The 22,571-nt window shown below is 41.2% G+C and overlaps 1 pseudogene; it reads left to right on the forward strand.

Moving 5' to 3' along the window:
• The window catches only part of LOC148042153 (Golgi SNAP receptor complex member 1-2 pseudogene), a 51,728-nt pseudogene extending 29,157 nt beyond the window's left edge, over positions 1-22,571 (forward strand).

Genomic DNA, 22,571 nt, shown 5'->3' on the forward strand with positions numbered 1-22,571 from the left:
GGGAAAGCCTACCAAATCTAGTGCCATGCCCATGCAACCTATTCTTTCCCTAAAGCCATTCAAAAAGTAGGGAATTGATTTCGTGGGCCCCATTAATCCACCAACTAGACGGAAGTAGAATAGATACATCTTGTTCTGTACAGAATATGTAACAAAGTGATGTGAAGCCAAAGCTCTGAAGCGGGATGATGGTAATAGTGTGGCCTTGTTCCTGTAGGAGAACATCATCACTCATTTTGGCAATCCCCTCGAGCTCGTCAGTGACCGAGATACCCACTTCCTTAACAACATTATGGAAGAGTTGACACAACTATACAATATCCGTCATCATAAGTCCACACCCTATTACCCCAGAGCCAACGGCCAAGTCAAAATTACCAATCACATTCTCTGCTCGATTCTGACAAGAACAAAAGCCACACATCGTCGTGATTGGGATGATCGACTTGTAGAGGCCCTCTAGGCATACAAAACCTCCCATAAGCAAGACAAACTCCTTTCTAGTTGGTATATGTAACAGAAGTCGTCTTTCTTGTTGAACTCGAGTTACCCTCTCTATGCATGGCCATCAAAGAACATCTAGGAGCTAATGAGTCCCTACAACACTGTCTCTTGCACTTGCAGTATCTTGGTGAGATCCGTAGGATGGCCCTACAGTGCATGGAAGCCATGTAAGCTTGCAGAAAGGTCTATCATGACAGCTTCATCAAGCAGAAGGAGTTCAAGGAAGGTGACTTAGTCCTCACTTATGATTCCTGATTTGGCAAGTTTCCAAGCAAGCTTCAACAATGCTAGATGGGCCCTTATAAGGTACTTGCCATTAATCCTAATGGCTCAGTCCAATTCCAGATAGTAGATGCTTCAAATGATCCCTGCCTTATTAATGGTTATCGCCTCAAGAATTATTACCCCCCCAAGGATCTTGACAATCACCGTTGGTAGCTTCCTCATTCCTTACACAATGGTCAAGACGATTTTACCTAATGCTCTTGATAACTCTCTTGCCGCTCTTTGCGACATGGTTTCGTTATGATAACCCCTCGCAGCCACCTTCTCCTCCTCCTTGGCTTCCCTTTCGTCTGATGCAGTAAAGGCAATGAGGATGGTTCTGATACATGGTGTTCCGGCCCACCTATGCTCCAAATACAATAAAAAAAGAGAATATATATATATATATATATATATATATATATATATATATATATATATATATATATATATATAGGTCATGGGAGAAAAGGACTTTCATCCCTGTCATGCCAACCTATTCTTCAAGAAAAGGTAGAAACACCCTCGGGAGTAGGGCAAAAGAATAGAATAGAATAGAAAAAAGAGAGAAAAATATATAAAAATAAAACTATTATGGGAGAAAATGAAGCAATTCCCTATCATAACAAATCTCGCTCTAAGAAAGGGTGGCACACACCCTTGGACGGGAAGCCAACTATGGAAAAGGTGGTAATATCCTATAGTCCAGGATCATCGAATCTCTAGTTGAACTCTCGCAGAAGAAGGTTTCGAGTTGCCTCCGTTGGTGTGCCAAATCCTATAACATCTTCCTTGCTTCTGATTCCTATAATAGACTAAGTTTCTCACATGCAATCCAAGTGCCAAACTTGTTGGCTACCTCCCTCGGTATGCCTCTTCATCAACCAATCCACGTTCACATCATCAACTAGATAAAGCTGATCCTCCATGACAAACCTAGAGCATTGTGAGCTTTTATCTTAACTGGATGGGAATGTGAGCATGGGCTGCCCTTTATATCTATCAACTGAGTGTGAGACAGAGGGTGGGGTAAGTGACTAGTCCTTACCCTTTTTATCCAATTGAGGGTGAGATGTGTGAATGGAGTGCTGCATGCACTAGAGATGGGCCTCTCAATGCATAAAGCACAAAGTTATTCCTGTGCACGAAACTATAAGGCTCCCTGGCCTTCCTTCTTGCACGGTATGCTGGCACATGGCGGGATGCACAGTTGCACCATCAATTGCGTACAAGGCATACAACCTCGGCACAAGTGACAATGAGGATTACATCAATGGGTTTTAGGAGTGGGCCACCCTCTTGTATCTATCGAAAGAGCAAGAGAAAGAGGGGGGCTGAGTGTGAATGATGTTTCCTCAATCAATTATCAAGAGGTGAGGATTGAGGGACATTTTGACACTTGAGCAAGAGAAAGAGGGGGGCTGAGTGTGAATGATGTTTCCTCAATCAATTATCAAGAGGTGAGGATTGAGGGACATTTTGACACTTGGAGTCATGTATGTTCATGTTTTCCTATGCACACATAGGATGGGTTTCTGCTATCACCACATGACATGTCACCATTTTCTATACACTACACAACAAGGCTCCCTAGCCTTCCTCCTTGCACCTATGTTAGACGGGATTGGCCACAGTAATGCACCATCAAATGTGCACCCTGGCATACTCTCCTTCTATATCCTCTCTCTTGTCGATTTCAAAACTGGGTGTGAGACTGGGTTTCCATCATTTTTCAATCGAGTGATGTCAATTGTGGGGCGAGTGACTATTCTTTCATTCCATTTGAACGAGTATGAGTCGAGTGCAAAATCATTCGCTATCAATGATTTCTCATGATTCCCTCAACAAAATTACCTCCGTGGGTGCTTTTGCATGGTGCCTCCCCTGTTGAATGTGTGCTTGAAGACCCCTTGGTACCTCGTGCAGTCGACAACGACACAAGACACGACATCGACAATCGACTTCACTTCTCAGCAACATGGGCCAAGCTTTTCTAACCCTACATCTTCTGTTTATGAGTGATGGTCATGTTTTAAGTGTGGGGACATTAGCAATTGGTCTAATGTGGGGTCTTAGATCCCTGTTGCTCAGTTCACCCTTCATGTTAAGGTCTTAAGTGTGGGGACGCATCCCTACGCATCTATGCTACATACCCTTCTACATATCCTGATTATGATTATGCATCCATGACATCACCTAATTTTACCCTGATGGGGTCCTTTCCCCACCCACCCAGCCTCTTTCCCCCTACTCTTGAGAACGTTCCTTCTCTGTTTCCCTTTATCCCTTGACTTGATGTTTTTCCATGTGATTGCACCCTACGTTTCTCGAAACCCACATCCAACCTTATAGCCCTGTTTGTTTGTTCCTTTGAATTGAAAATTTTGAATTTTTACCACCTTCTATTCCAATCTACGGTTCCAAAGTTATTAATTTTTAAAGAATTTTATGTCACCTCAATGCCTTCCCATGTGAATGCATTGCCTCTTTTACTTCGGAACAACCAATGGATGTGATAGTCCTCACCTATGCATTCCACTTGACATTTTTCCTTTTTATCACCAACCTTCCTGAGGTACAGGATGTCCGTTATTAATTTTTGAGGGCTTTCGTGTCTTTTTCATGCGTCTTTTTGTCATTTTTCCATGCAAACCTACCCTATTCTCCTCCGACCTTTATTTTTACTTGATAGCCTTGTCCGACCCATATTCTTGCCCATCATTTCTTTTTACTCCGCCCTATTTTGACCTCTAAATTTTTTTGTTATTAATTTTTATATGTATTTTCGGGCTCCTTTTTATTGTTTTTTCCATGGGAACACCTCCCCATGTCCCTGAAAATGCATTTTAGCTTGATAGCAGTGTCATCCACACTTGTCCTAACATTTTTCCTTTTTATTGCCTTCTATTTTGATGTACAAATCTACCACAATTAATTTCTGTGTCTCATTACGCGTGTGTTTTTATTGTTTTTCCCATGCGAACACGCTTTACCTCCCCCGAAACCGTGTTTTCCCTTTTATCTCTAGTCCAAGATTTCAATGCAAACCTTTTTCCTTTTTATCTAGCCAGGTTTCTACCTACGTATTGTTCCATCTTAATTTTTACATCATGTTTCGTGTGCATTTTTGCGGGTCTCCATGTGAACGGGTCCTATCCCTATCGAAACCAGGTTCTAACGCCATAGGTCGATCTGACACATTGTCCTACACACTTTTTCTTTTTTCTACACTTTGTTCTGGCGGACTGATTTTTTGTAATTAATTTTTGTTTAATATTATGCTCCACCGTCATGCGGGTTTGCATGCAAACGCCCCTTTTTCGTTTTTCAACCCACCTGCAACGTTCATTCTACCACTCTCCATCTTACGCGCGGCCGCACCCTCTTCTATTCTCCACAACGTAACCTTTTTTTACCTCGCGCCAGCACGTGGGACGAGGGGGCCGCTCAACTTTTCTTCTTTGGTTTTTTTTTTAACAAAACAAACTAATTTAAAACAAACAAACAAACAAACTTTTAATTCTTTAAATTTAACAACTTTTTTTAAAAAAACTACCCCCCCTAACCACTTGCGTTCCCCCACCCCCCATTTTCCCTCCTCTCTCTCCTCTCTTCTCTTCTTCTTCTTCTTCTTCTCTCTCTCTCTCTCTCTCTCTCTCTCTCTCTCTCTCTCTCTGTGCTCCTCCTCCTCCTCCTCCTCCTCCTCCTCCTCCTCCTTGCCGCTCAAGTGGGCCACCACCATTGGCCTTGCAGCCGCCTGCCAGCGCCCGTTCTGTCGTTGTTGACCTCGTCCCCGCCGCCCCGACACAGTTGCTGCCGCCATTGGCCTTGCAACCGCCCACCAGCGCCCATTCCATTGTTGTTGCCCTCGTCCCCACCACCCAGATCCAGTTGCTACCGCCCCTTGCCTTGTGACCACCGCCGCGCTGACCTCGTCCCTACTGCCCAGACCCAATTGCAGCCGCCATTGGCCTTGGGGCCACCGCCCTGACGCTGCCCCAGTGTTGGTTATTCCCACCACCCCCTTAACCCACCTCGTTCACCCCTTTACCCACCACCCACCACCCATTGTCCCCCCCACCACCCCTCTTGTCGAGCATAGCCCCCCCTTAACCTCGCAGAAACCCCACCACCCCTATTTCCCCCTCCCCCTTCCATAGCCCATTTTCCCACCATTCCCCCCAATGCACACCAACCCCGTAGCTGCCTCCCCTTCAATTAAAGAAAATTTCCACAACATTGATTGCGGTGTTCATGTGTTCGTGCGTGTCAACGGGGATACTCATGCCACGTCGAGAGTTGTTAGCGAGTGTTGATGCATGAGGACGCACGTCCAGTCTTGTTCATGCATTGGATTGTGCTCAACCATTTCCACACAACTGTTCACATGCAACCAGACTACTTCAGTCAATAAATTAGAAGACCAAGCTCCACTCCATCCATCCTCTAGAAGAGCTAGATCCATCATTGAGAGCTTAATATAGAAGCCCAACTTCTATAGCTCGTAGTGGAAAAAAAATGAGTGATTTGGAGGAACATACTCTTGGAATTTCTCAAACAAAGACCATAATAAGTCCACCCTAGACTGAAGCCTTTCCACTTTAGCCTAGAACAAAGGGCATGATGTGGCTTGTTGTTGGAGAACTACCAAGTTCGCAGGGGGACAAAGAAGGAATTGGATGTACAATAGGGCTCTGTGAAGAAGAACATGACTGAACCAATTGATTGTTAAGTTACTAAATTTGGATTTTGCTCTGTTCTAGGGTGGTATTTGCTATTTTAAGCTCCTTTGTCTAGGCAGCTAGCAAAGCCTAAAGCTCTTGAGATTCCTTCAACAATCTCTCTCTCTCCTCGGTCACAGTACCCACTTGGGTTTTAGTGTCAGCCAACTGGGTATGCAAAATAGAAATTTCCATTTTCTAAGCATCAATGATCTTAGTCTATTGCTCCATTTGGATACAAAGATCAGAAAAGTGTTCATGAGTAGAAGCTAGCTCCTCATTTGCTTTTGTAAGCTTTTCTTTGGTCTGTTGGACTTTATCATAGCAAGAGGAATAGAGCTGTTGGATATAGGCAATCACCGAGAGCTCAATAGAACGATGAATGTCAGATAGGAAAGAAATTGTATCTCCACCTACCAAGTGTTGTACTGAAGGGATAGAAATCTCCAAAGTGCCATCATGATGTGCTCGAAAAAGATTTGGCATTGTGATGAAAACTGGTAGTTGTTTGCTAGATTGAACAGGAACAAAGGCTGGAGGAGGAGCTAGGGTTGATTCAGCCACTCGTTTTAAGCATTTCATCTAAACTACCACAGGAGGGATAGGATCAAGATCCTCAATGACAACATCAGATGTTCAGTAGGAGGAGGAGCTTCCGATGGATGAACTGTCAAGGTAGGACCTTCTTTCGAAGGGGCAGTATATGTCAAAAAGACAGAAAGATAGGAACCAAATGTAACATTAGTTAAATTACCCCTTATGGCTTTGACAAAGTTTTGTTTGACGAAATGTAGGAACTCCAATCAATAGTTATGCTTTTCAACACCATTTAGGAGGCTATAAACAACTCCTTTGAAAGGTAATTAGAGGGTGTCTTGGCAGGCATAAACCCATCTTGGAGAAATTGGCATAACTGATTCCACACAAGATTAGATATCATGGAGACACTGATGCTAGAAGTAGTAAGAACCTTCTTGGGGTCCAACACATCTTGTGTTTGCTTCTGCAACAATTTAAGGATATCCTCATTCGAGAATAATTATCTAGCAGTAGGGAAAGAATCTCCTCGATAGGGTAAAGACAAAGCCTTGCCTAAACTTTTAGGCATCAGTTACACAATTGTTCCTCTGATAGGGCCATACCTCTTATATAAGAGACTAGAAACTGATCACAAGTATCAGTATCCTCCAGGATAAGTAGCAATGAGAGTGCAATGAACTTGGCTAAGCCTGCTTTGCTAATAAGTTTAGACTCCAATAATAAGGAATGGCCATGAGACACCAATGGGATGTATTGGACTGGAGGAGAAGTACAAGGTGCCATTTAGATAGATTACACACACACCATACACACAGACAATCACAACGAATGCCTGCAAAACAACATGATAGGAATAAGATATCGATCTGAAGGAACTGACACAGACTTGACTGACAAATTGACCACCCCAAGCAATTCACATCCTAGAAAAAATTTCGACATGACCGCTACACACATGTGACCAAAAGCTTCATGCAATGCAATACAATTAGATACCCTGCATCCTGGTATCAAGCAGAAAAGAAAACTACAAACCATACCCTTAATCATGTCACAGCAACCGAACCATAATACAACAACAACCCACACATGACATGACTAGAACTTCTATGAGTAGGTTTGATAATAGAAACATCTTAAAGAACTGCACGTTCCATCCCTATGAAGCACGTTTATTAAAAAGGGAAAAAAGTGCAGTGAAGGGAATTAGTTTAATGAATGGTTCATTTTAAGAAATTACTAAAAAAATAGGTGAAATTTTATTAGGTGTTAAACCTAAAAAAGAAAAGACAGTTCATTCTTATCCTTTAGTTAAAATTTATTAAGTGTGAAATAGTGCTTCTTTATCGTAACCTCGACTTTGAACCTTAACTTTGGTCTCTAAATGCAAATTCATTTATTAAAAATTAAGTGTGTGTTTAACACTTTTTATTTAGTGCGTGCACTTGTGACGGTGGGTTCATTTTTAAATAAACTTAGATGTGTCTATAGCACACGAAGTGCGTGCTAAGTGAACAGTGGGTTGATTTTAATATATTAAAAAAATGTGTGTTTGACACGAATGCACGTGGAAAAGTGTGTGATTAAAGTTCCTTTCAACAATTAATCATGGTTTTGGGGTAACAAAAATTAAAAAAATAGAAAAAGGAATACCTGACAGGGGTGTGTATGTAATAAAATTGAATACACATGTATCAATCCCAATATGCAATGAGTCCAAAAAGACAAAGGCCACTAACTAGAAAAGATGTGACATAGTAAGCATACAAAAACCAAAATCAACACCTTATGTTTAAAAAAATATCAAGTCATGGTTAGTGTATGTGCGCGAGATTCAATGAGTGCTAGCCCTAGCAAGCAGAAATAGGACAGGCCTTGATGCAAAGAGGGAAAGAGCTCTGGAAGGCAATCTCACGTTGAGTGAGCTTCTTACGAAGCGATTACTAGACAACTCATCAACAGAGCACAACATCACTACAATGGCAACCTCATTGCTTGTAGGATTAGGAGTTAACCAGGGCTTTGAGAGCCAATCAAGAATCCCTATCGTGGCTAAGCAGCTAGATAAGTACTAACCAAATGATGACCCACATAGCTTTGTAGAGCAATTCGAGCAAGTCTGTGAGGCCAATGGCCTCACTGATCTTACTTTGCACTCACAAGCATTCAGTCTATGCTTAGGAGATAAGGGTAGGACCTAGTACACAAGTCTACATGTTGCTAAGCGGACTGACTTCAACAACCTCAAGAGTCTCTTCATTAAGAGATTCTCTAAGCTTGGGTACTCCAATAACCTCCTACTGTGACTGATGAGCATCAAGTAGAAAGACAAAGAGGACATCAGAGACTACATAACCCACATGCGAAGTCTCTTCAAGAGGATCCCAATGAGTGAGCGACCCACCGAAAGAGCAATCTCCACAATCTTCATCAATGGGATAAGAAGTGAGGAACTCCACAAGGCCCTGGCAAGCAATTCAAGCCTGCAGCGAGACGTGCTAGCTAGGGTATTTGACAAGGCAATTAGAGTGGACAACTAGCTCAGAGAGAGAAGCTCTAAGAGCTTGACCCAAGAGGAGACAAATTCTAGAAACTCTGAGAGAGTTTTGACATCAAGTGAAAGATCAGGCTGAAGTTCTTAGGATAAAGGAAAGGGCACGGGCAAGGAGCTAGCAAAGATGAAGACAGAGCTAGCTAAATTACAAGAAATCATGAGACAACCAACACGCCCTCATGTCCAATGAGTGTATTGTGGCAGAAACCACCTACCAGGACCCAAGGTCCTGACCTTGCACCAACTGCGGTAGGTTTGGTCACGATGTGATGCATTGCAGACTACCGAGGAGACATCCTATACTCACAACCATATGAACAACCTTACCTAGTGAATAGGCTGCAAAACTCTTTCGGAAGGGGAGCCCCATTGGCTCTTCGACACCTAATGACGCCAAACCAGCCATTCCTAGGATGGAGATAAACCCCATAGGTGTACCTAGACCACCTGGACCCTATGTAACCCATCCACCAAGTGATACTCCAGTCCACTATGTGGAGGAGCCGAATGACAAAGAGCCTTATGTGCATCCCTACGTATCATCTAACAAAGAGGGCAATGCAATCCTTATGGATTATCGACCTATATCGGTGATGGCATTAGGTAGAGGTAGAGTTAGAGGCTTTGGAGGGTAGACCCAAAAACCAATCTCGTGTTAGACTTGTGGACACCCAGGACATATCTCCTCATGCTGCCTCGAAAGAGAGCATGCTAATCAGGAAAAGGCCAATCTTAGATGCCTAGAGTGTGGAATCACTCACCTATTTGCCAAAATCCCTAGACGAAGGCCACCTTCTAGTGCAACAAATGAGTCTTCTGTACCATGGGGGTTGTTTGGAGTTGAGACATATAATGGAGAGGACAGACCCATCCCATTGCATGTCATGATCCGCGCGCAGACAAAGTAGGATGGCATATCACTACCTAGACCTAACAACTTAGATGCAACCTCAATTGAAAATAAAAGTTGGAGGCGAAGTAGAAAGAAAGTTGACACAAAGGTGACACTAAAAAAAGAGAGTGCCACGATGCTACCTACCAAAAAAAGGGTGATAGAAATAGAAGCAGAAACGTCAGCTCCAAAGACAATCAAAAAGGGGAGTGCAAAGGTCGAGGAGTACCCCAACTCGAAGCACCAACTCAAAGCCATCGAAAAGGTCAAAGAGTGGGTGAAAGAAGCCCAAGAGCACCTAAAGGATGATGAGCCCATATTGGAAGATGAGATCGATGATCTCTCAAGCGTAAGCACACGAGCCTCACCTCCATGACCAAAGTCAAGGGATGCGACTGTGCCACAAGTCGTGCTGCTTAAACATAGTCTACATGCTATGGGCTAGCAAACTAGTCAGGGCCATTGGCCAAGAAACGTACAGTTAGAAGAGAGGTAAGCAGCCAATGACCTCCTCACCGCACTAGTGACTACCCTGATGACTCTAAGCCTAGGATATCTACTTAGGTAGCATCCGACGCTACAACAAGAGCTAAAGCAATGGGTTGAAGGACCAATGGAAAAAACAGAGCTGCTCTACACGATCATGACGTGATAACTCAGATACCTTGTCTAACGTTGCAGTACACTTGGTGCCCAAGTCCTTACACATCAATGCTTTTTGGAAAGGCACCAAAAGGCATGCAGTCTTACTGGTGTGATCTTCTTAGGAAATCGAATGGATACATGGAAGACCACACCATTTGACGTAGATGCCATCTCCACCATGGTGAAGGGTGATGTGTAAATTAGAAAATCTTATGGGTTGCTGACCAAGTATATCCCTTGTCTTGAGAATTAGCAAGATTGGATGCACGTGTTAGCCATGACGAGTGGCCACTATCACCACGTAGATTGAAGATGAGGATGAGGAAGCCGTAGCTTTGCCTTACCTGCGCATGACTGCCACTACCAAGCAAATGCATGTCATTGATGCATTGATTGATGAGGGTGTTGACTTTAGTATCTTGACTCATGATCATTGGACTCAAATCAGCAAACCATAATTATAGCCCACTAATGCCAAACTCAGCCCATTTGGGGGTCGATCTTACGTACTTCTAGGAAAGTGCAAGGTTGTAGTATCTATCGAGCCTAAAATCATACCAATGATCTTTTATGTGTTGCTCAAAGTGAAGGATGCAAGTAGCGGCAATGTATGAATAGTCACCACTTTCAGCAAGGGTAGTGAGCTCCATCGCAGTTTGCAAAGCCACTGGTAGAGAAAACCACCATCAAGCCTAAGGAGGGGAGTCATGACTTGTCACAACCTACCAAACCTCAAAGCTAGCAAACCGCTGAAATCAAAGTCAAGGCCCATTCACCACAGTTCCAATGGATGCCTAAACATCAAGGGCCACCACCCAAAAGCACACAATCATAACCTTGCAAGGCTAAGAACACATATTCCAAACCTAGGAGGCAAAGAAGGAACTATATGCATCGACAAACGGTCAAGCAATGATGGGTCCCCAAGATCTTATTGTTGCGAGCGCAAGGTTATTACGAGGGTAATGCATGGATATGGGTATCTAAAGCCAAGATGGCCAAGGGCACTACTCAAATGCCACCCACAACCTTGACCACACCAAGCCACGCGATAAAAAACACCCTAGTGCCACAAACGACTCAAGCTGCAAAGCCCATGGAACCTCAAACACATAATCTGGTAGAGACCCAACAAGTCTATCGACTAAAGCCATGGAACATCAAACACATAAGCCCACAGAGACCCAACAAGTCTATCAACCAAAGCCACATATTGCCACTCACACACTACCTCAACCATGTCCTACTAGTGATGCCAGGAGGCATATTTCACGGTGGATTCCATGAGGTTTCCGTAAACTTTGATGACCGGGGCTCATACACAAAGTGGATTCTTTGTGCGAGAAGTTGATGGGGACCCTGTCCTTTTCGGGGGTTTCATTAATTTAGTGTGTACATAAGTGATTCCATAGCGGGTGATTCCGCAAAAATGCATATTAAATTGATAAACGTTTATGAGTTTAGAGTGAGCACTCGTAATAAATTAAGGTTAGGATTGATTTCTAACCAGTTGATTTATTTATGTAGCTAAAGACTGCTAGGTATTCACTTTTGTCGGTTTAATTGTATTATTTTACTAACGATTGTGAATGCTTCAGTTGATGTGTAAAGATAGCAGCAGTGGCGGAGGAAAGCATTGGAGGATAGCGAGTATTCGATTTATCATTTATATTTTGATGGGCGCATACTTTAGGCATGCCGCCTATATTTTGTCGCGCCTATTTATTGAGGCGTTGGATATTTATTTATTATTTTGTATGCGCATGGGCGCACGATTATGTTATTTGTACTTGGACATTGTATTGGGCATGCCAGACTCTTTGGGCACCGCCCATTAGCTTTATTCCTATTTTGTGCTAAAGCAAGCTCAAAAGCTAAAAGCTTGCTATTTTGTAATTTCGGCTATTATTTGAGCTTGAAGATGATTAATACATAAAATACATGCTTTGTGGAGCGCTCACACAAGGCATGGGGGGAGATTGCACCCAATTGGTCTCTTGTTCATGTCGTTCATGCTTTTTACCTTGAATTTTGTGCAAAAAGTAGAGTTCTATTATTCTTGGGGACCTTCTGGCATTCACTACACGAGCGTACAGCATCCGATCTGCGCACCAGTGGTATCAGAGCGAAGCTGAGATCAAGAGCTTCCAATCGCTACCCATCTTGTGCGAAGGCGGAGCTCCTGGAACGATCGAGCTCTATGGTCAATCTCGTCACGAAGGGTCAATACAAGTGGATTCTTGGCGATCAAGAACCTCTGTTTCCATCATCAGATCGCGAAGGACAGGCCTGCAGCAGTGGAGGACCACTCCTACATCCTCACATACAAGTCGTGGAGTTGCAGAGATAAGTTTCAATCTTTATATCTTAAAAGCTTTAAAAATTAAAGCTTAGAAAGCTTAAAGAAGCTTCAAGCTTCAAAATTTCTTCGCGAGGTATCTGAGGAGGATTCCGTGTTTTTCGCCGCGTTGAAAAAACGCCCCCCCCCCTCGATTCGCCGTTTTCAATAAGATTAAGCTTAAAGCTTAATCACTTAAGCTTTCAATCAGATAAGTCCTCTCAATTCTGCAAGTCACACACAACCAATCAAGTTCTGCAAGTCTATCAAGTCAAAATTCTGCAAGTCAGATAAAGCAATTAAGTTCTGCAAGTCTGCAACTCTGCAAGTCAGACAAGTCACATGAAGTCAAAACTGACTGCTGTTCAAAACTCATAGAAGGGCTGTTCCTGCGCAGAAACTCCAAACTGCAAAGTTGTTCATTGGAAGGTACTCTTCGCATACACAGGTTAATTTGCTGAAGCATTTTCAGCATACGAAGAAGGATAAAACATAGATTTCTCAGAAATTACAAATCCCGCAATAGCCAAAGACGAAGATTGTGAAAGCCACACCCAAAAATATATAAGCCTTGTATACCCAAACTTGAGCTACGCTCATCCCGCTAACTTGATTTTGAGAGTGTAAGGTCTTTTGAGTTTTGCAGGATGACGGAACCACATATGGATGATTTAATGGCTGAAGGCGACCTATCTGAACCTACGATGGAGCAAAAGCTGGACTTAATTATGATACAGTTGGATGAAGAACGACGAGCTAGGCAAGCATTGCAAGTTCAATTGGCTAATTTACAAAGATCGACTACCGACAAAGAGGGACCTCAATCTGAAGATCTTATTCGACGTACCATCGACGCGACTCTTGAAGCTCAAACCATCCGCAAGGAAGCAAAGATAAGTAAAAGAAATTTTAAATTCCGTTCTTTCAATGGCATTCGAGAGGAAAAAACTGTTCTTGCATTCATGAGTCAGTTTGATGACTACTTTCATGAGGAAACCTATGCAGAAAAAGATAAAATCAAGTGTGTCACTAATCATTTAGTGGACAGAGCATCTCTTTGGTGGACTGTGGTACGCAAGAGTATAGATTGTCCCACTACCTGGGAGAATTTCAAGAAGAAGTTTATGCAGAATTTTCTTCCTCCACAATTCCATGAAAAAGCCATAAAACAATGGGACCTTCTTCAGCAACGAGATCGTGAGCCTATTCCTCAGTACACTGAATGCTTTTGGAATGCATTACTCCAGTTACGCATGCTTGAAGATGTACCTGAAGTGACACACAAGCACAAGTATATGCCTGGACTACTTGGGCATTACTACGCTGAAGTTAACATGTTCAAACCTGCAACTCTTGAAGACGCAATTTCATTAGCTCATGACACTGAAGACAAGCTGCGAGGAAGAGACAGACGTCCACAGCAATTCCAAGCCAATGATAACTATGAATCTAAGCAATTCAACTCAAATTTTAGAAGATTTAATCAAGGTCGTTTTCCTTCATCATCTTTCCGTAAGAATTGGGCAAAACCACCTGCTTTACCATCCAATACCAACCAAAATCCCAAGACTATTCCAGAGCCAAACCCTAATGTCCCTAGACTTCCTGCCATTGCAAACAATGTAACCAAAGCCAAGCCTATAGTGTGTTATAAATGCCACCAACCTGGACATCTAGCAGCAAATTGCCATTCGAAGAAGCCACCTGTCCATATCAACTACCTTAGAGCAATGGAAGAAGATGAACATGAAGAAATGCCTGATTTCACGAAAGATGAAGACAACATTACTACTCCTTCGGATACTTTACCAGGTATGCCAACTCCACATTCTTTATTGACAATGAAATGTTTAGTGCATGGAAAGGAAAAGATTATTTTGCATGATGATGGTAGTACTCATGATTTTATTTCTGCAAAGCTAGTTAAAGAATTGAAATTACAGACTGTACCTATGCATTATCGCATTAAAGCAGCATTCTTAGGCACTAGGTATAATGGTACATAGGAAGTGCATGACTTAGAAATTCAAATTGGTGAATACACTGAAAGAAGAAATTTTCTAGTTGTACCATTACAGACCAGTGACATTATTTTAGGTATGCCTTGGTGTCATCAGCATAACCCTAATATAGATTATTCCACACATTCAATTAATATTAAATTTCAAGGAAAACATATTACATTGTATGGTTTGCATGTATCTAATGCTTTTCCACTGCTTTCGCATACTCAAGCTAAACATGCATTATGCAAAAGTAGTAAATCCTATCTCATTTGGGTGAATGAACTGCAAGTAAAAGAAAATCATATGCACCCTAGGCATAAAGAATTTCTTGCACATTTTAAAGACTGTTTTGCCGAAGATCTACCACCTGGTTTACCTCCTTCATGTCTAGAAGACCATAAAATAGATTTGAATCCTGGTACCCAACCACCTTGTAAAGCACCATATAGGCATAACCAGATAGAGCAAAAAGAAATTCAAAGTCAAGTTGAGGAATTACTAAATAGAGGATTGATTAGACCTAGTAGTTCTCCATTTGGTGCACCTGTTTTGTTAGTCAAGAAAAAGAATAATACATATCGTATGTGCATTGACTATCGAGCTTTAAATAAGATCACTGTAAAGAATAGGTATCCAATTCCTAGAGTCGATGACCTTATGGATAAACTGCAAGGTTCTGCCATATTTAGTAAAATAGACCTTAAATCTGGTTATCATCAGGTGAGACTAGATAAGTCAGACATATTCAAGACTGCATTTAGGACACAATTCGGTCATTATGAATTTTTAGTGATGCCTTTCGGATTGACTAATGCACCCTGCTACATTTAGTAGAATGATGAATCATATATTTTTAAAATATCAGTATTGTGCAATTTTCTTCTTTGATGATATTTTGGTGTTTAGTCAAAATGAGAAAGAACATTATGAGCATTTTTCATTGGTTTTCCAGTTATTAAAAGATAATCAATTGTATGCAAATCTGAAAAAGAGTGAGTTCTTTAAAACAGAAATTGAATATTTAGGTCATATTGTATCATCTGATGGAATTAAAGTTGACCCTAAGAAAATAGATGCAATATTGAATTGGCCTGTACCTAAAAATGTGCATGAGTTACGATCATTCCTATGTCTTGCTAGTTTCTATAGGAAGTTTGTGCGTAATTTTTCATTACTTGCTTTGCCTTTGACCAAACTTCTGAAGAAAGGTATTGTTTATCATTGGTCCGATAATCAACAGAAATCCTTTGACTTATTGAAACATGCATTAACCCATGCTCCTGTCTTACAGTTGCCTGATTTTAATAGACCATTCGTTTTAGTAGTGACCGATGCTAGCGGATCTGGAATAGGAGCCGTACTTATGCAGGACAATCATCCCATAGCCTATTCTAGTTGTAAGCTGAAACCCTCTGAACTGAAATATTCCACATATGACAAAGAATTATTAGCGTGGTACAAGCCTTAAGATAGTGGAAACACTACTTAATGGGTTCTGAATTTATGATTAAGACCGACCAACAAAGTATTCGACATTTACTTAGCCAACCCCAAATATCTAACTGACATATCAAATGGGCATCCTTTATTCAAAGTTTTCATCCTATCATTCAATATCAACCCGGTAAAGAAAATGTAGTGGCTGATGCATTAAGTAGAAGACGTGCCATTCATAACATTTCTGTTATATCATTTGATTCTTTGATTGCTATGAAAGATACTTATCATCAGGATATTACTTTTCATGCTGATTGGAATAAATTAGTTCAAAATAACTTGATTCCTATTGATTCACTATCTTATAATGATGGATTTATGTTTTATGAAAAGAGATTATGTGTTATAGTTCCATTCAGATCTTTTGTTTTGAATGAGATTCATTGTCCTCCATATCAAGGTCATAGAGGTATAATATCTACTTTACGTACATTAACTGAAGATTTTTATTGGCGGCATATGGACACTGATGTATCTAACTTTGTTTCTGAATGTTTGATTTGTCAAAGAGTTAAGAGACATCATGGTAAACAGTATGGATTACTTATTCCTTTATCTATTCCATCAAGATCATGGAAACAAATTTCTATGGATTTTATTACTGGTTTACCTAATAGTAAATCTAACCATGATATGATTTGGACAGTAGTAGATAGGTTTAGTAAACAAGCATATTTCATTCCATGTAAGAAAACTTTAACAGCATCACAGGCAGCACAATTGTTTTTTAAAACTGTTTTCACTAACCATGGATTACCAAAAGTTATTATTTCTGATCGTGATTCTAGATTTTGTAACAACTTTTGGATTACTCTGTTTGCTAACCTTGGCACAAAAATTGATTTCTCATATGCATTTCATCCTAAAACTAATGGACAAACAGAAGCCACTAACAATACTATACTAGATCTTTTACGTGCTTATACTATTTCTAAACCACAGACATGGGACACACATTTGCATTTATTACAGTTTGCATATAACAATACACTGCACAGATCTACAAAGAAAGCACCGTTTGAAGTGATTTATGGTTATAGATTGTCTACACCTGTTGCATCTTTATCAAATAGAATTCAGAGTGTTGATGATATTGCTAGTATGCACAATACTATTTTTTATGAGGTTAAAGACATGATTGCCAAAGCCCAGCAATCATATACCAAACAAGCAAATAAGAAAAGACAAGCAATGAATTTCAAAGTTGATGACTATGTTTGGTTGAGAATAGAAAAACGTAGGCTACAAAGTGTAGATAGACACCCAATTGTTAAATTAGCTCCTAGATTCTATGGACCATTTACAATCATTCATAAAATTAATGACAATGCATTCAAGTTAGAATTACCACCTCACTGAAAAGTTCACAACACATTTCACATTAGTTTATTAAGACCATTTAGAGGCCAATTACCTGTACATCCTGTTTATGAAAACCCACCTTTGTTAGAAGAAGAGACTGAAATACTTGAACCTGAAGCTATCATAGATATTGATTTTATGACCACTAGAATTGGCCGAAGATATTCTAGATATCTAGTTAAATTTAAGAACCATCCTGTAGAGGAAGCCCAATGGATGCACACTAGAGACTTAAATGATTTCCCCACTCTGTTAGCTCCACATTGAGCTAATAGCAATTGAGGTCAATTGCTATCCCACCCCGGGGGTATGATGCCAGGAGGTATATTTCACGGTAGATTTCGTGAGGTTTTACGGTGGATTCCGTAAACTTTGATGACTGGGGCTCATACACAAAGTGGATTCTTTGTGCGAGAAGTTAATGGGGACGCCTGTCCTTTTTGGGCGTTTCATTAATTTAGTGTGTACATGGGTGATTCCATAGCGGGTGATTCCGCAAAATGCATATTAAATTAATAAACATTTATGAGTTTAGAGTGCGCACTCGTAATAAATTAAGGTTAGGATTGATTTCTAACAAGTTGATTTATTTATGTAGCTGAAGACTGCTAGGTATTCACTTTTGTCGGTTTAATTGCATTATTTTACTAACGATTGTGAATGCTTCAGTTGATGTGTAGAGATAGCAGCAGCGGCGGAGGAAAGCATTGGAGGATAGCGAGTATTCGATTTATCATTTATATTTTGATGGGCGTATACTTTAGGCATGGCGCCTATATTTTGTCACGCCTATTTATTGAGGTGTTGGATATTTATTTATTATTTTGTATGCGCATGGGCACACGATTATGTTATTTGTACTTGGACATTGTATTGGGCATGCCAGACTCTTTGGGCACCGCCCATTAGCTTTATTTTGTGTTAAAGCAAACTCAAAAGCTAAAAGCTTGCTATTTTGTAATTTGGGCTATTATTTGAGCTTGAAGATGATTAATACATAAAATACATGCTTTGTGGAGCGCTCACACAAGGCACGGGGGGAGATTGCACCCAATTGGTCTCTTATTCATGTCGTTCATGCTTTTTACCTTGAATTTTGTGCAAAAAGTAGAGTTCTATTATTCTTGGGGACCTTCCGGCATTCACTACGCGAGCGTACAGCATCCGATCTGCGCACCAACTAGTGCCCCTAAGGCCTCACTAGTGTCTAGTAGCACGGCTCCCCCAACTCTAATCAAGCCCATCACACAAGGAGCTCAACCACACTCTCAGGAACAACCAAAGACACAGCCATTAGTTGTGAAATTATCTATTTTGGTCAAGCCTTACCCAACAACAGGTCTTAATCTATCCTACAAATGACGATCAATCCTCATAGTGGCTAAAGATGTGGTCAAGAACAGAAGAGACAACGTGATCACCTGCATCAAGTGCTTGGATGCCACATTTACTCTACTCGCTAAGAGCTATGAGCATTTGGACCTAGGCCTGCTTGATCCATCCTTAGCATTGGATGTTCGCTGCATGCCATGCACTTGGGAGGAATACAAATTTGTGACGGTAAAAACTCCCATGGTCATAGAGGAATTGATCGCCAATGCCGAGATCTCGAGACCAAGCCCTCAAACAATGGCTGATCACCTCCTATAGCAAGAGTAGAGTTACTACCACAAGCCAAAAGTTGGACAAGCTTCACAAGCTAGCTGATAATGACTCATCCTTATGACGAAAGTGGTATGCTCTCAGACTCCAGTGGGAACAAGAAGGCTGCCAAATCATGACTAATACCTGAGGAGTGATGCGCCATTAAGACCTCCAAGTATGATCCCACTTACGTAGATCCTACCTATTTTAGGGTATTGTCCATCACTTGCAATTGACCATTAGAAGATCATGTCATGAGCCACCCTTACCTAGATCAAGTCCTTACTAAGGAAGAGTTACACATTGCTAGCACGATCAACTCTAGTGACTTCCTCATGGATGTTCTCACCTACATCACTCAAGTAAGCATTTGTCCTTTCGACATGGAACGATATGCTAATCTCAAATATAATCCAAACTTCTATGATTGGCTCATGCGGAAGTAAACCACCGCAAGCCATTGCTGAATGGCCTTGACCCCTCAAACCTTGATGCCGGGAAGAATTCTTGGGCAAGGTGGAATCAAACATGTGAACAGGTAAGGTGAATGAAATGCACCAATGAAACCTCCATTAGGACCAAGAGTGGAAGAGAGTGGATAAAAATCAACTCATGACTGAAGAAAAGTTGTAAAATCTTTGGAATGTAATTAAGCATGTTATTCTTCACTAGAAAGCATAATCAATTCCTGCTCACCTTTCTACAAGAAGTTACCTGGAGAAAACTAATGGTGAACTATGGTATTATGACATGTATCCACTATGGCAAGTCAAACAAAAGCAAAATATGGACTCTTGTTGGAGATAAGGGCTTTAATCAATTCAAATTCAGGTATATCCTAAATCTAGAAGGCATAGTCGTGGAAAAACTAGTCATCTAGCAACTGGTAAAGTAGTGCAAGCTTCAAAAGTACATGGAGGTAGTCTACCAAGCCATCAACTATGAAAAGTGCACCGAGTTCCTTTGAACCTTCAATAGAAATTGAGGCACTATCATGATGCACGTAGAAAATGAAGCCCACCAGCGAGTTGAGCCCTAAACTAGTACATAAAGCACTGGGCTTACCAAACAAAGTGGAAAAATGGCCAAAGCAAGATGTGTACGACATGCTGGGGATGGACAAAGTGATAGTCCATACAAATGATGGCATCAGCCTAGCCGACATCCCCGACCTCGAGGTGCAAATCCAAGTCAAAATGGTGCATGCTCTGTTCTCCAAAGTCAACAGTATAGTGCATTGATGAACAGAATCAACGTACCAATGCTAGAGAGCATTGCTGCCAAGTCTTTTGATGAGGTAATCCTCAATGGCTTCATGAGGAAGACAATAGAGACATCGGCAAAAGCCATAGCCACTAACGGAAGGCCCGCAACAAGGGGAGAGTCCCTGGCCTCCAAAGCCAGGAAATCGTCATCCACAAAGGCCTCCACCATTGGCTTCAAAGGAATCTTGACAACCATCATAAGAGAAGCACTAGGGAATGTACAAGACGGAAACTTATGATACCATTCCCTAGGTGCTTGCTTAAGTCCATAAAGACTCTTCCTTAACTTGCACATTAGGTATTCCTGTCCTTTTTCTAAAAGCCCTTACGCTACTACATATAAATATCCTCATGCAAGTCCCCATGAAGGAAAGTCATTTTCACATCCATTTGGTACAAGTCTAGATCCATCTACATAACCAAGGCTAATACCAAGTGTAGGGTAATCATCTACAATCAATTAGGCCTATATGCCAACGTAGGGTGACTAGAGGTACTCTTCAACTTGTACATCCACTTACATGGCAATGCATGTTTCCTAATTACAATCAATCTAGCATTATATGTTAGCTTAAGGTGACCAGGGGTACCCTTCAACTTGTACACCCACTTGCATGGCAATGCATATTTCCCATTGGGCAAAGAAACCAAACCCCATGTACGATTTTTTTGTAGTGAATCATATGATAATTGCGTGACCCTTTTTCAAGAGTGACTATCACCTCTGCACATATCCCCCTTGGAAGTAAGGGGCTCACCAAAATCTATCATCACCATGACATAACGTATAGAGAGCTCAAAATAATTAGGAGGATATGAGGCTCTAATAGAGCATCTCAAAACTAGTTGTGGGGCCTATATGGCATATCCTTTCTATCTAACATCATGAAATTGCACAATAGGTTGAACTTGGGCCACTATATCACTAACAGCTATTACAAGTTATCTAATTGGGCTGGTTGTGCTGTAACAAGAGGCTCCTCTTGAAAGATCATGCTGCATACAACCACCTGCTCAAGTCACTTATGCATCTTATCCTTGTGAAACACATCATAGCTACATATACCAAGCTTGTGGACCCTAAAGGCAATAGCCCATCTCACCTACATCACCATATCCAAGAAAGATGCATTTGGTGAATTTTAGATCTAGCTTATTGCATTTATTATTGGAAATATGGCAAAAATCCTTGCATCCAAAGACATGTGAGTGTGCATATGAGGGAGGTTTACTAGACCATACCTCCTCTACAACTCTACCACCGAGCATTTTGTGAACTCTTTCTTGAATAGTCCCATTTGTGTGATATGCAACACCATTCTAGTGTGGGATGTATGGGTGGTCAACTAGCACTTAATATCCATCTCATCATACGAGTACTCAAATGCCTTAGAGACATATTCATCCCCATTGTCAGATTGTAAACATTTTAGCTCGTACCTAGACTGGTTATCAACCATATCAAGAAAGTGTTGAAATATAACTAACATCACTTATTTCTACTTAATAGGATCCATATGCGACTAATAATCAGCAAACATGACAAAATACTTAGCACCACCTAATGATTGACGGGGCATGGGGGGAGCTTTTCTTGGGGGGGCTAATTTTTTTGAGACCGACTGGTAGCTGCTTATAGAGGGGGGGACATTGATATAGGTTGGGAGGAGCTACGCAGAGAGGCTCGCAAGATAGAAGGGAACCTCGATGTCAAGCTTTCATCATATGCCAAGTTAGGGGGCTTGCTGGCGCATGGCGGATATGTGGAAAGTGTATCTGCACCTGATGGGCTTGGGGGAGACGGGTCTTGAGATGGACTTAGAATCTTTGTTGAAAAGATTACTTGATGTAAACGACTCTATGAGTCGGGCTGCTGCAGTAACAACTCCAACCACATCAGTAACTCAAAAGCTTGGTCGGCACAGGGATATACTTCATGAGTTTACTCAGGAATTTAGGAGGACACGAGGTAATATCACTTCATTGCGCGAACATGCAGAGCTCTTGACATCAGTTCGTAATGACATCAGTGAATATAAGGCTTCTGCCAGCTTATCACCTGGAGCAAGCTTACTGAGAGAGAGAGTAGCTATACATGGAAATATTAACCAGATAGAAGAGGTTATTAGTCAGTCATAGTCTACGAAAGGAGCTTTAGCTTCTCAGTGGGGCATGTTTGTAGATATACAAGGGAAAGTAAAGCATCTTGCTGACCAGTTTCCAGTTATTCGTGGTGTACTAGGAGCTATAAAGAGGAACGCTCAAAAGACACAATCATCTTGTCAGCTATTATTGCTGCATGCACTCTTTTTCTTATCATTTATTGGCCATCAAAGTAA

Source organism: Lygodium microphyllum, chromosome 1 (genome assembly GCF_053477565.2).
Source record: "Lygodium microphyllum isolate KBCC chromosome 1, Lygodium_microphyllum_v1.1.10, whole genome shotgun sequence".
NCBI lineage: Eukaryota > Viridiplantae > Streptophyta > Polypodiopsida > Schizaeales > Lygodiaceae > Lygodium > Lygodium microphyllum.